The sequence below is a fragment of the Crocuta crocuta genome, unplaced genomic scaffold (genome assembly GCF_008692635.1).
Source record: "Crocuta crocuta isolate KB4526 unplaced genomic scaffold, BGI_CrCroc_1.0 scaffold152, whole genome shotgun sequence".
Taxonomy (NCBI): Eukaryota; Metazoa; Chordata; class Mammalia; order Carnivora; family Hyaenidae; genus Crocuta; species Crocuta crocuta.
Genome location: NW_027528798.1, coordinates 6,703,475 through 6,716,036, shown reverse-complemented (window position 1 = coordinate 6,716,036; position 12,562 = coordinate 6,703,475). Strand labels below are relative to the sequence as shown.

At 37.4% G+C, this 12,562-nt stretch overlaps 1 pseudogene; it reads left to right on the top strand.

The window, feature by feature from the left end:
- Positions 1-5,584, top strand: part of LOC144224484 (UPF0711 protein C18orf21 homolog) — a 158,638-nt pseudogene extending 153,054 nt beyond the window's left edge.
- Positions 5,585-12,562: the final 6,978 nt, after the last annotated feature.

Genomic DNA, 12,562 nt, shown 5'->3' with positions numbered 1-12,562 from the left:
ATTTGAAATTTTGTGACATTAACTTACCATAATATTAGAATTTCCTGACTTAAAGGCAAGTTCTTACTCTGGGGGAGAAAAGTAACATATCGATTTATGCAGAAAACCTCACAGTGGGAAATGTAGTTAGCATGAAAAATATTGATGATTAAGCTCCTGTGAAACAAAGTTGAGCTACTGTGCCTACTCTGTGGTTCAGAGTAGAAAAGGAATACTCTAATAGGACTCCTGAGCAGGAAATTCTTTACATGCAAACTCTATTTTCTAGTGGCCTTGGTAGGTAGGTTATTCCTGCACATCAGAAGGGCATCACTTCCGTTTATGCACGTGAAAGAAAGACAAATCCAACGAATTAGCTATGGCCCATTCAGGATTCACAGCTTAGTGAATCCAGCTCCATAGTCACTCATATTTGTTATTCACTTTGCTTTCCTAATCTTGAGTCCCCTGGGCCAAGTATCATTCTCAGACCAAGGTACAACTGCAGTCTACAGCCTTCACCCTAAGGTAATGCCAAGTTTGTCCAGGTAGCTGTTTTGGCCTTCTGCCTTTGCACAACCATGTTCCACACTTAGAGCATGGCCTTGTTTCCTGAATGCCTATTTGAGGCAGAGACATCATGACTGATTCTCCACAGTACCTCTCTCTGATGCCTAAAACTGCCTTCCATACTCTCAGCACTGACTCTGTTTATTAAATGAGCAGCCTGGAATCAAGACATGAAAAGTTGCCAGGAGCATTCTAGGCAAAGAGATCAGCATGGAAGATGCTCCAACATGGAAGGGACTCAACATGTTCAGTGAATTGCAGGGAGATGACAGGGTCCATTTAGCAAGGTAACTTCTAAAAATATTCATCATCATCATCTCCAACCTGAACCACTTGTACTCACAGACCTGACATTAACATGTTTGAAATTCCTGGGGCGCCTGGGTGGCTTAGTCAGTTAAGCTTCCGACTTTGGCTCAGGTCATGATCTCACAGTTCGTGGGTTCAAGTCCTGCATCAGGCTCTGTGCTGACAGCCATCTCAGAGCCTAGAGCCTATTTTGGATTCTGTATCTCCCTCTCTCTCTGACCCTCCCCTGCTCACGTTTTTTCTCTCTCTCTCTCTCTCAGAAATAAATTAAAAAAACTTTTAAAAATTTAAAAAAAGAAATCCCCAAATACAGTGCTATTTTATGTTACACACACAGTTTCCAAAGTAAGAACATAAATTTATGTAAATTTACATTTACAAAAATGTAAGTGCTTTTTAAAGAACTTTCATCACATGAATTTAAGGAAAGTGGATTTAATTTTTTATTTTGTGTTCTTATTGTTTTATTTTAATTAGAAAATTCCATTTCCATTTTCTGAGAATTCTGGTTCACTGTAGTTTAAAAGTATGTATGTATTGTACTTATCTGTTGCTGAATTATAATAACATCCAAAGCTTAACTATATACAACAACAACCAAGTATCTCCAAAATAAGGAGCATACAACCAAGAATCACTTAACATTTTAGGAAAACCAACGTCACAAAATAAAAGCATCAAACAGGGGAAGAATTGACACATGAAGAGGTTGAAACCCTCACACATTACTGTGACATAGTAAAACTGTGTGGCCACTCTGTAAAACTGTTTGACAGTTGCTCAAAACATTAAACCTAGAGTTACCATATGACTTAGAAATTTCACTCCTAGGTATATACCCAAGAAAACTGAAAACACATGTCAACACAAAAACTTATAAATACAGCAATATTGAGGTGCCCGGGTGGCTCAATCAGTTAAGCATCCGACTTCAGCTCAGGTCATGATCTCAGTTTGTGGGTTCGAGCCCCGCATCAGGCTCTGTGCTGACAGCTAGCTCAGAACCTGGAGCCTGTCTTTGGATTCTGTGTTTGCCCTTCTCTCTGACCTTCCCCTGCTCATGCTGTCTCTATCTCTCAAAAATAAATAAAACATTAATTTTTTTTAAATACAGCAATATTATTTGTTAATAGTCACATGTCCAACTGATGAATGGATAAATAAAATGTGGTGTATCTATATATTTCATTGTAATAAAGCAATAAAAGGAATGAAGTTTTGACACATATTACAAGAATGAAACTTGGAAACATTAACATTACATTATGAAATTAACCTTAAAACAAATGATCCAGTGAAGAAATGGGCAAAAGACATGAATAGGCACTTCTCCAAAGAAGACATCCAGATGGCCAACCGACATATGACAAAATGCTCAACATCACTCATCATCAGGGAAATACAAATCAAAATGACAATGAGATACCACCTGACACCTGCCAGAATGGCTAACATTAACAACTCAGGCAACAACAGATGTTGGCGAGGATGCAGAGAAAGAGGATTTCTTTTGCACTGCTGGTGGGAATGCAAACTAGTGCAGCCATTCTGGAAAACAGTATGGAGGTTCCTCACAAAATTAAAAATAGAACTATCCTATGACCCAGCAGTTGCACTACTAGGTATTTATCCAAGGGATACAGGTGTGCTGTTTCGAAGGGGCACAGGCACCCCAATGTTTATAGTAGTTCTATCAACAATAGCCAAAGGATAGAAAGAGCCCAAATGTCCATTGATACATGAATGGGTAAAGAAAAGGTGGTGTGTATATATACATACATATACATACAATGGAGTAGTACTTGGCAATCAAAAAGAATGAAATTTTGCCATTTGAAACTACATGGGTGAAACTAGAGGGTATTAAACTAAGCGAAATTAGTCAGAGAAAGGCAAATACCATATGACTTCACTCATATAAGGCCTTTAAGATACAAAACAGATGAACATAAGAAGCAAAAATAATAATAAAAACAGGGAGGGGGACAAAACATAAAAGACTCTTAAATATAGAGAACAGAGGGTTGCTGGAGGGGTATATAACAGGGAAGAGGGATGGTCTAAATGGGTAAGGGGCATTAAGGAATCTACTGCTGAAATCACTGTTCCATCATTAATGTTTTATATTATATACTTTAATATTTAATATTTGTATATTATGTATGTTATATATGAATTCATTTATAATTATTTATATACAAACATATATGACACAACATTGCATTCATAAAATAAGAGCAGGTAACTGAATAAAAACAAATTAGAGAGGAAATAAACAAGCAAAAATTTGTCACTGAGACAAACAGGTCAATGGAACGGAAGAGAGAGCCTTGAAACAGACCTACAGAAATACAGTCAATTGACCTCTGACAAAACAGCAAAAGCTATAGGGGGCCTAGGTGGCTCAGCTGTTAAGTATCCAACTCTTTATTTTGGTTCAGGTCATGATCTCATGGCTCATGGGTTCAAGTCCAGAATTGGGCTCTGCCCTGACAGTGCAGAGCCTCCTTGGAATTCCTCTCTCTGCCCTTCCCCCATGCTGCCACTGATGCCTCCCCTCCCTCTCTCTCTCTCTCTCAATCTCTCTGTCTCTCAAAATAAACAAACAGCAAAGGTAACATAATGGAGAAAACATAGTCTCTTCAACAAATTGTGCTGAAACAAATTAACATCCAGATATGAAAACATAAATCCAGACAGAGACGTTACATCCTTGACAAAAATTAGCTCTAAATAGATCACAGACCTAAATGTAAAATGCAAACTATGAAACTCCTGGAAGATAACATAGAAGAAAATCTAGATAAACCTTGGGAATGGCAGTAACTTTTTAGATACAACGTGAAAGGCCCAGTCCATGAAAGAAATAGTGGGTAAGATGAACTTCATTAAAATTAAACCTTATGCTCTGAGAAAGATGTATCAATAAAAGGAGGAGACAAGCCACAGACTAGGAAAAATGTTTGCAAAAGACACATCTGATAGGAGCACTGAGTCGGTTAAGCAACCAACTCTTGACCTCAGCTCAGGTCATGATTTCATGTTTCATAAGTTCAAGCCCCACATCACACTCTACCCTGAGGGTGTGGAGCCCCACATCACACTCTACCCTGGGGGTTCTGTCTCTCCTCCTCTCTGCCTCTCCCCTGTTTGTGCTCTCTCTCATTCTCAAATAAACAAACATTAAAAAATTAAAAACAAAAAAGACGCATCTGATAAAGATATGTCATCCAAAATAAACCAAGAATTTAAAAGACAATAGGAAGGGATTCCAAGGTCAAAGTCAGGTGCACTGGGAAGCTGGCTTCCAGAGTCTCCCATGTCACCAGTGCTGGCGGCTTCCGCAGCGATGAGGCAGACGCCTTGAGGCTACCGTGCACAACTACACCAGAGCTGTCCACACCAGGCCCACCATCTCTTCTGGGCTTGCAGTTCGTCACACGATAACATCACTTTTGAAGGAACATGTCCATACCGTTTCCAGTCGTTGGTCTTGGATAATTCTCGAGTGTGCCTCAAACCCAAATCCAAATACAGAAATGTCTTAACCGAGAGGCAAGAAACTGTACACTCAGCTTTAAAGAAGCAAAAAATTGTGAAAAAAAATACAAAGACTCCAAAAGTGTGTTGTTGATTGCTTGTACAATGGGCAACAGAAGCTAATGGCTCCTGAGCTAATGCCTATTGCTCAAAGTGATAAAACAAAAAACAATGTGGGCAATTAAAACAAGCAAATAAATCCAAATCCCTTTTGTACAATTTTGCTGAAGCACCTAACAAAAATATTATGAATCAGGAAATGGGTTGTGAAAGGACTCTTGGATTTTCTGTTTCCATGCTAAAAAAGCAAGGAAATAGCCAAAGGACAAATGGAAAAGCAAAGTCTGGATACTGCCTGAACAATCAACCTCTGCATCAGTGAGTGCCCACTTGTGCTGTTATTTTTTAAACTATCACTATATAATTTATAAAAGTACGGGTTAGAATTAAGTGGGCTAATCACTTTATTTATTTTGGTGGGATGTTTTTAGATCCATAGGCTCTCAGAAAACAAGTATATTTAAATTAAGATTGCCAAAATACATGTGCCTCATTTACTAATGTCTATATATCATTTTAATATAAACCTCAATGTGTTGTAGGATCTTTAAAGAGTTATTTTTCTCTAGTAAAAATACTTAATGTGCGGAACTAATAAATAGTCCAATTAACTTTCCCTAAATACATAAAATTAACTTACTCTTTCAAACTGCTTGGAAGTTAAGATGTTTATGTTATACAAACATTTACAGTTACTCCATTAAATCCATGTTTCACGTGAATTACTACTAACGAAAGCCCTAAATCTGAATTGTGAGCATTAAACCAATGCCTGACCATACACAAAAAAAAAACAAAAAAAAAAAACTTAAACATCATGGTAAAAGTGGAAGCTTTCTATCCACACTGAAGAGCAGTCCTACCACTTCTGTGACTAAACTCCGCCTGAAGACAGCAGAGGGAAAGACTCCAAGTTCTACAAACCTGAATCATGTGTGGTTCCAAAGGCAAGAGCCCAGCCTTCATATTCAGGACACCGACACCTTGACACTCAACACCCGTTTGCTTCTCCGAGAGTGTGAGCAAAACTAAGGAACATTTCCCTCAATTAAAAATGTTGCTTAGTCAGAGTGAATCCCAAAAGACTTCCAAGGTCGACTTCAGAAATTTCTTACTATCTTTGTAAAGGATAGGCTGTGAAAATAAATGTTTAACTCAACTCTGAAACTAAAGGTAGTCAGAAAAACATCTTTTTTAAAACTAACTATTTAGATACATGAAAAGTAGGGTCCAAGAGCAAACCTCTCTGGGCATTTTTCAGTGTTTATGGAGAAAAGACTTTATTAAAATGAGTAACTGAAACCGGTCTACCTCACAGGGTGGTTGTGAGGATCAACGATATATGGAAGGTTCTTGTAAATAGCAAAGATATTATGGACATTGAGTGTTTATGTTACTATTTTCTCTTCTCTTAATTAGCACACTAGTCATTTTCTTTCATAAGGAAATTGGGACTTTATAAGAGGACCTGCTCACTCCTTTCTAGTTGTCTATTATTGCTAATTCGGGAAAAGGAGTAAGTGTCCTTGTTTTTCCACAATCATCTGCATAACTGTATTAGAGCGCTGAACATGATTCCTGTTTTGGATGTAAAAGTAAATATATGGAACATTCTTGACTATAAATCATTCAGATGCCCAAAATTTCATTTTTACAACTCTCAATTGTTCCTAGTAACATTTTACCATAAGTGGCATTTCATTTGCTCTGGTGAAGACCTATTTCTATGCCTAAAATTTATAGCTGAATTTAACATAGTAACAGTTTAGCTATCTTAAACCTTTTCTGGAACATAGATATACCAAAATGATAGGCTGAGGCTGTATTCAACCTGTCTTTTAAAAATTCTTTCAATAAATAATTTAGATACCTTAAACTACAAAAGAAAAAAGTCAACAATGGGAGAAACAATCCAATTAAAAATGGGTTAAAGACCTTGACTCCTCATCAAAAAAAGATAAATATATTTAAAATATGAATATGAAAAGTTCACATCATATTCCATATGAATGTGAATTAAAACAGTAATGAAATACCACCTGTTGGAATGGCCAAAATACAGAACACTGACAACAGTAAATGCTGGTGAGGATGTACCAGCAAGAACTCTCATTCGCTGCTATTAAGACTACAAAATGATACAGCCACTTGGGGAGACAATTTGGCATTTTCTTACAGAACTAAACATACACTTATCATACAATCCAGCAATCTCACTTGTGGGTATTTACCCAAAGGAGGTGAAAACATATCCACACAAGAAACATCCTCATTCAGATGCTTATAGCATCTTTACTCATAGTTGCCAAAACTTAGAAGCAACCATGATGTCCTTCAGTTGGTGAGTGGACAAATAAACTATGGTACATCCAGGCAATAGAATATAACTTAGCAGTAAAAAGAAATGAGCTATCAACCTATGACAGGACATCAAGGAAATTTAAATTCATAATAGTAAGTGACAGAAGGCAATCTGAAAAGTCTACATACTCTGTGATTCTAATTTTATGACTTTATCTGGAAAGTCATTTAGAAAAAACAAAACTATGGAAATCATGAAATCAGTGGCTTCCAGGGGTTGGAGGCTAAGGGGATGAGGAATATGGGGGTTTTAGGGCAGTGAAAATACTTTGGATGATACTGTATTACTGTACAAAATATTCCATTTGTTATATACACATACATATTATAATAATGAATATATATCATTATACACTTGTCCAACCCCATAAAATGCACAACACCAAGAGTGAACCTTAAAGTAAACTATGGACTTTGATTAAGCAGGATGTGTCATTACAGGGTCATCAACTGTAAGATATGTACCACTCTGGTGGGGGATGTTGATAATGACTGAAGCTATGCACATTTGGGGGCAGGAGATACATGGGAAATATGGGAAATTTCTATACCTTCCACTTACATTTACTGTGAACCAAAAACTGCTCTTTAAAAAAAGTCTTTTTAAATTTCACTGAAATTAGGGGCCCCTGGATGGCTCAGATCATGATCTCACAGCTAGTGAGTTTGAGCCCGCATCTGGCTCTGTGCTGACAGCTTGAAGGCTGGAGCCTGCCTCTCTCTCTCTCTCTCTCTCCTTACCCCACTAGTGCTTTGACTCAATCTCTCTCTCTCTCTCAAAAAATAAACATTTTAAAAAATCACGGAAATTAAATCCTCAGTTATCTAAAATCAAAATGGACAAAGTTAAAAATTTAAATCTTCAAGTTGAAAATACAGCCAAAGAATTCTCTCAAAACACAGCATAAGAAGAGATTAAGGAAGAAAGATTGGTAGGATAGATCCAGAAATGATAAATTTGTCTACTAGGAGGCAAAGAAGAAAAGAGTGAGATGGGTGGGGGAAATCACACACACACACACACACACACACACACACACACACACACACACACAATTCTGGCAAGTTTTCATAATGTCAAAGGCAGAAACAAATCCTAAAAGATTCCAGATAAAGTTCTGCCTCCATTATGGGCACCGCCTATACATGTGCCACAGAAGATGCCTTGATTTAAGAGCAGCTCTAGGGGTTCCATTCCATTTGTCCTTATACCAAGGATTTCAGAGGATTCTCTTACAGAGAAGACCCTCCAAGACTTAACAAATCTGGGCACCCAGGGCCGTTTGGGTACAAGTAACACCCTGTCTTCCTTTAGCCCTAATTAGCCTCTCCACAGAGAGTACATGCAGAGTGTCTACCATATGCCAGATGCTGGGCAACAATAACAGCCATACTCTTTATCCTCTCCTTTTCCTAAACCTTCTAGAATATAGTATCCTGAGAGACTGTGAAACACACCTCTGGGAGGAGTGAAGAGATGAAGAAGCCTGGGTATTTAATCTATTGACTTCCAAACCTCACTGGGTGAAGGGGCCACTCTGGAAGCAGGAGTTCCACAGGATACCCACTCTCATCCTCACAAAGGCCAACCACACCCTGCCAAGGTCAGTAAATGTACTCAAACAGAGAGAGGCAGAACTGTCCACAGGTGACCTCTGGGGCAGCTGGGGGGATTCTGGGTAGATGGGAGCATGCATGTGTATATCCACACACACATAAAACCAGTCCAAAGCTCAACTTCTGATATAATGTAGAAACATTGGGAGCATTAATGCTAACATTAGACACAAAGATGTCATCATCATATTCAACACTATCTTGGACTAACACAATTAGACTAGAGGGTGTATTGAGAGGAATAAGATTGAAAAGAGGCAAAGCTATTTCTATTTTGAGATGATACGATTTTATATCTTAAACCCAATAAATCAACTAAAATACCACAACAAAGTATAAGATAATTCAATAAGGTGGCAGTATGTAGGATTAGTTAAAAAGAAATCAATACACTCTATACAATAAAACAACAGTTAAAAGATACAATGGAAGGAAGACCCTATTCACAGCTAGGTACAAGCTTAGTAAGAAATGTGTNGAATAAAACTTCTACCAAGGGATAAATAGTAATATGAAAAAGAGACGTTACAATCTGGGAAAGAAAGACTTAAAAGTCAATTATCCTTCAGGTAATTTAACGCAATCCAATAAAATGCCAATAGGGTTAGGTTTGTTGTTTGTTTTTTGTTTTGTTCTGTTTTTTGTTGTTTTTTTTTACCTAGAACTAGACAAATTGATCCTAAACTCATATAGAAAAGTAAATTTTAAAATAGCTAGGAAAACTCTGAAATTATGTAAGAAAAAGACCTACTAACACACTAATTAAAAATGCATAATTGGTGACTGAAGAGGCAGGCTAGTGAACAAAACAGAATATTCATAAATGGACCAAAATGGGGCACCTGGGTGGTTCAGTCACTTAAGCTTCCGACTTCAGCTCAGGCCTATGGTCTGTGGGTTCCAGCCCCACATCAAGCTCTGTGCTGACAGTTCAGAGCCTGGAGCCTGTTTCAGATTCTGTGTCTCCCTGTCACTCTGCCTCTCTCCTGCTCAACTGCTCTCTCTTTCAAAAAAAAACAAATGAAATGAACATGTAAAAAATGTTTAATAAAAATACACAAATATGTAAATAGGAATTTATTATATTATAAAGATGACATTTCAAATTACTGAGATGAAGAACGACACTTTAATAAATGTCAGGACAGCTGAGTAGCAGTCTGGGAAAAGGTGAAGTTGTTTCCCTACTTCACCCTGTACAGAAAAACTCCACAAGGATCAAAGCTTTAAAGGTCAAAAATGAAATACTACAAATAATTTAAAAATGGAGTGGGGAAGGGGCGCCTGGGTGGCTCAGTCAGTTAAGTATCCGACTTCAGCTCAGGTCGTAATCTCACAGTCCATGAGTTTGAGCCCATGTCAGGCTCTGTGCTAAAAGCTCAGAACCTGGAGCCTGCTTTAGATTCTGAGTCTTCCTCTCTCTCTGCCCCTCCCCTCCTCATACTCTGTCTCTGGCCCCCTCTCAAAATTGAATAAACACTAAAAAAAATGTTTAATGGAGTGGGGAAGTCCACAGAAGTTAGACTGCAAAATCCAAAGGCAATAGAAGATTGGTAAATTTGACTGAGTAGGAATCTAAAACTTATCCGTGCCCCTCCCCAAAAAACAAACAAACAAAAACACCATAATCAAAATTAGAAGTCCATGACTAATCTAGGAGGAGAGAGATTTAAAACTGTATTATAAAACCTTATCTCCATAATTTATAGAGTTTACCTAGAATTCAAGAATACATGACCAACGATTCAAAATAAAAATGGACAAAGGATACACAGTCTTCAGTTTTAAAAAAAGAAAAACATACAAGTCACCATTACGAAAGAAGTCTCAAGTGTCAATCTATTCGCTGTAAGGTAACCCAAACTACGATGAGATACCATTTATCACCTATCACATTGGCAAAAATTATAATTTTGACAACTCTTAATGTTGGAGTGCAACAGGCTCAGAGGGTACATTGCTAACGGGAAAGTGAAATGGTACAACCCACATGGAAAGTATAGCTATCTCTACCAAAAATACAGATGCACTTACCCTTCGACCCAGCAATCCTACTTATGGGAATCTATCCCACAGATATGACTGTACACGTATAAAATGGCCTATGTATTTTATTTAGCATTATACTTTCTAGCCCCATCCATGCTGTGCCAAATGGCAAGACTTCATTCTTTTCTATGGCTGAATAATATTCCTATATATATATATATTACACACACACACCTGCTATATTGTACACCTGAAATAATTTAACACTACATATTAACTATCATGAAATTTAAAAATTTTAAAAATCATATTCAGAAACAAAAAAATGACATGTAGAAGATTATTCATTATAACATTATTTGTAATAGCAAATAATTGGAAGTAACCTAACTATCCATTAATGGAGTATTGGTTGAAGAACCTATGGATACAACCATACCACTGAATGGCAGTTTGAGGACTATCTCAACTTACTGATGTAGAAAGATCTTGGAAAAAAAAACAAAAACAAGATGCAAAGCACATTATGCAGTATATTACTTTTTCCATAACAAAAAGGAAATAGTAATACACCTTTGCATTTACTTTGTTTTTTTTTTTTAATTTTTTTTTTAATGTTTTATTTATTTCTAGGGGAGAGAGAGAGACAGCGAGAGCAGGGGAGGGTCAGAGAGAGAGGGAGACACAGACTCTGAAGTAGGCTCCAGGCTCTGAGCTGGCAGTCAGCACAGAGCCCGACGCAGGGCTCGAACCCACGAACCGCGAGATCATGACCTAAGCAAAAGTGGGACGCTTAACCGACTAAGACACCCAGGCGCCGCACTTTGTTTTAAATAAGATATACAGGGGAACCTGGGTGGCTCCATCAGTTAAGCATCCTACTTCGGCTCAGGTCATGATCTCACGGTTCGTGGGTTCAAGCCCCACATTGGGCTCTGTGTTGACAGGTCAGAGCCTGGAGCCTACTTCAGAGTCTGTGTCTCCCTCTCTCTCTGACCCTCCCCTGCTCACATTGTCTCTCTCTCTCTCAAAAATATATAAAACATTAAAAAAATTTTTTTAAGATATACAGAAAAGATAACCAGGAATCTAAAAAACATTGTTATCCTTAGAGAGGAGAACAAACAGGAAGGACAGGGATAGAAGAATTCTAAGAGTAACTTTTTATGATTTTTTTTATTATTACTGAGAATAAGAAAAATCTTTGAAATATTCCAGAGAGAAAAAAGCATACATGAAGACATGGCCTAAAAGGAAATAAAAATCAAACTGATTTCAGGTTTCTGATGAAGCAATTTTACTAATGTTCTAAGAGAAAAGGATTTGAACCTAAAATTCTACAGGCTTAATTTTTTTTCAAAATAAAGACATTCTCAGGCATTTAAGGTTTCAGTTTACCATATACAAACTTTTTCTAACAAAAATTTTTCAAAACCATACTCCAGAAAAAAAGACAGAGACTGGATATAAAAGCAAGGGTGAGCAAAGACACCAGCAAAGTTAATCAAATGTCAGTAAATGTTGGTTTTAAACAAAAATACTTTAACAAGTTGGAACTCAAGATGTGAGAAATGCCAGAGAAGATGTGAAGTGACATAAAAAAAAAAATTACATCAAGATTTTCACCTCATTCAGGGACAGGAAAGAGGTAGTTTACCTGATGGTCGAAAGATATACAATCTGTGTGTTTGTTAAAATTATCAATGTAACTAATAAATGAAAATAAGTGGGAAGTACAACTTATAAACCATCAGTGAAGGAGAAAAATGGAATAAAATAATCCAATCAACCAAAATGAGGCAGAAAGGAGGAAAACCAAAAAAGGCACAATATAACAAAAAACATAAATAAGGTAAGTTCAAACAATTGGTAAGTATGAGTGAAGAATCATCTATTAAAAATGGAAAATTTGAGGGGGGCCTGGGTGGCTTAGTCGGTTAAGCGTCCGACTTTCGCTTAGGTCATGATCTCGCGGTTCGTGGGTTCGAGGCCTGCGTCAGGCTCTGTGCTGACTGCCAGCTCAGAGCCTGGAGTCTGTTTCAGAGTCTGTCACTCCCTCTCTCTCTGACCCTCTGCTGCTCATGCTGTCTCGCTCTCTCCTAGAAATAAATAAAACATTTTAAAAAATACAAAATTT